This window comes from Pygoscelis adeliae, unplaced genomic scaffold, assembly GCF_000699105.1.
Source record: "Pygoscelis adeliae isolate BGI_AS28 unplaced genomic scaffold, ASM69910v1 Scaffold485, whole genome shotgun sequence".
NCBI classification, from domain to species: domain Eukaryota; kingdom Metazoa; phylum Chordata; class Aves; order Sphenisciformes; family Spheniscidae; genus Pygoscelis; species Pygoscelis adeliae.
In genome coordinates this window covers 510,882-513,685 of record NW_008824803.1, presented here as the reverse complement: position 1 = coordinate 513,685, position 2,804 = coordinate 510,882, and the positions used below count along the sequence as shown (strand labels likewise).

The following is a 2,804-nucleotide window of genomic DNA, read 5'->3' as shown; positions in this document are numbered from 1 at the left end:
ACATGGATATTTTTTGGTGAGTGGAGGAAAAGCAGGTGTGTTATTTGCAGGATGAGAAAATTAAGTTTGTAAGACAAACTTTTTTTTAGTTTGGTGAATGTATTAAATTAGGTAAGGCATTTTCAAGCTCTGTTCCAGTTGTACCTCAGATGATATTATCAGCATTCAGAGTAGCTGAAGAAGAGTGCTTGCTGTCAAAGATGGTAAATTAATTTCCCCAAAGTAAAGAACGTAATGCTTGAATGAAATTAAATCAAAATTATATTTTGTAGAGTTTGTGATATCTTTTATGTTTTTTGTACTCAGCCCCTTAGGACTGTAGTCAGTGACCGTACAGTATTGTTTTAAAATCCTTTAATAACAGAAATCAAAATGGGAAATATTACGTAAGTCCTGCACTCAACATTGAAATAAAACCAGGATTTCTGAGACAAACAGTTAAGGTTTAAAATATCTTGGTTTAGACTTCACTGTCACTTTAATAAATAACATATAAAAGGAAGCCATGAGCCTATGTAAGCCTAAGTTGGCCTGCTTAGCAGCATTAATTGTGATTTTTAATTAGGTTAATAAATTTGTTTTTCTGTTGGTTACTTTATTGATAATTAATTTTTCTATCTTTTGGTATGAACAACCTAGCACCTATGAACTCAAAGCTAATAGTGGGTGTAAATGGTGAAAAATAGGTCTAGGTGGTTGTCAATTGTCATTCTGTCTGCACAGAAATTGTTCTAAAATGTCCAGCATTGGAGTCACAGGCCTCTTGTGCGCAAATCCTTTTCGGTGTGAGGAAAAAGGCCTGGTAGAAATTCAGCCTACACTGAACTCGGTTTTCCTGTGTTTTTTCAGATTTGAAGCTGTCTCTCATTATCCATGTGAGTTTCTTAAATGTTTGTGTATGTGGTAGTGCTCATGAGCCTCTCATGAGTGTAGTACTTGACAGAGGTAGGAGGGGATGCAATGTCAGGGGCCCTTACTACTGGAGGAAGAAAAGATTTGTAGCTGGAGAAAGAAATACTGTTCACATTCATTTGTGCTATTTGGTCTCTGGTATAATCTGCACAATTCTGCATAAAAGGATGGAAACCTGAAACACCCAAACTGAAAGGTGTTACCAAGTTCTAAAAGGTTCTCTTATATTGACTAATTGCCTCTGTTTTGCAAGTGTCCTCTTCAGATTCAACAGGATGAGCTGTGGAATGTTTTGGGAACATGTATGAGTAACTTAATTTATATACATTAGAGCCATGGGACTTTTATATGGAAAATTAGTCCTGGATGAAAGTGATTTGCTGTACTGGGTCCATGTTACTGAATGAGCAGCTCCCGATTAATTTTTCATTAATTGTAAGTGTGTTGCCCTGGGTGTTCCTTATAGCTACATGTGGGGAAAAGTCATATTGAAGTGCTCAAAAGTACAAACTGAGGTCAACTGAATATCTTTTTTTGTCAGCTGGGACAACTGGATTTTGAGTTTCTTTTGTTATACGTAGTTGGACACCGAGAACTCCTGGAAGACTTTAAATAGGAACTTGCTATGGATGTTTCACACTTTCTTCCTAATAATGTGGAAGCTAATCTAACGCTACAGAAAAGTAGGATGTGTTCCAAGATCTGTAAGTTGAGTGTTTTCCGTGTATATTGAAGAAATAACAATTTTTAGCTGTACTGTGTTTGCAGTCTAAACATTCAAAACATGCTTGTAGATCTTGGAGTGCCATAGTTTCTTCTACATTATGCATTCCTCATATGTAAAGAGGCTGTGAATGGTTACGTATTTGTATAATGATCTTCAGTTGTTTTTTGAGGGAAGGATGTTTTAAGTACAGTCTATAAATTCTGCACAAATAACTATCTGTATAATGATCTCCAATATTAAAATGGTCTTGTGATGTTTGAGTGATTGCAGAAGTCCATAGTTATACCACATGCAGTTCATGTGTGGATGAAGCATGTTTTGAAGGTAAAGATGTTATCTGTGAACCCTTTTGCCAAAAAAATCTTGAAAATGAGGGAATCTCACTTGGAAATATTTATTCTGGTGTAGTCTGTATTTTGCTGTTGATGTGGATGAACAGAAATGCATCTTCTTCCTTTTGCTCTCTCCTCTTTCTTCTGCTTTCACATCTTGTGAAAAGTGCAGCTCTAATCTGTTCAGGAAGATTGTGCAACAGGGTAAAGAAAGAGGGAGAGTGAAAAGAGGACGTTTTGCTGCTATAAAGCTTCTTTATTCTCTGAGGTCAGGAAGAGCTGAGCTTCCAGTGATTTCATAAGCTCTTCTATTACCTGTTCACATACTGGTCAGTAAGCCTAAATGAATGGATCCTCCTCTCTATGAGTCATTAAGTAAATATCAGGCAGTGCTGGTATTCCTGATCCTGTCTGCTCTGTGTACTTGCTCCTATTTGTTGCTTATTGTTGACTTGCTAATTTCTTAGCTGCTGTCACAACCCCAGCAGATTTTGTCAGCACAGGGTCTTCTCATGGTGTGCAGTTGTAAGAGAGAGACCTCCATTGGAGCTAGTAGCTGTTCCAGCCTTGTTAGACGATATATTTTCAACGGTAGCTGGAAAATATTTGGAGATGTTTCCAGTAAAACAGTTGGTACTGATTCTTGGCTCAAAGCCTCCTCTCGATCAGAGGCAGCATCGTGGTTTGCCAGATGGCCTGCAAGCTGGATCTGGTGCCTGCTCTGATCGCATCCCTCCTGCAGGACAGGGCACCGGAGGAAGTGCATCTCTGGCCTCCTGTGGGAGCACAAAGCACACTGTGTTCAGAGCTGTTAGTAGAGCAGGAGGTGTCAG

The 2,804-nt window shown here is 38.4% G+C and overlaps 1 protein-coding gene across 1 annotated transcript in view; it reads left to right on the top strand.

Moving 5' to 3' along the window:
* The window catches only part of MAP3K13 (mitogen-activated protein kinase kinase kinase 13), a 77,979-nt gene that overhangs the window by 345 nt on the left and 74,830 nt on the right, over nt 1-2,804 (top strand). The window lies entirely within an intron of this gene.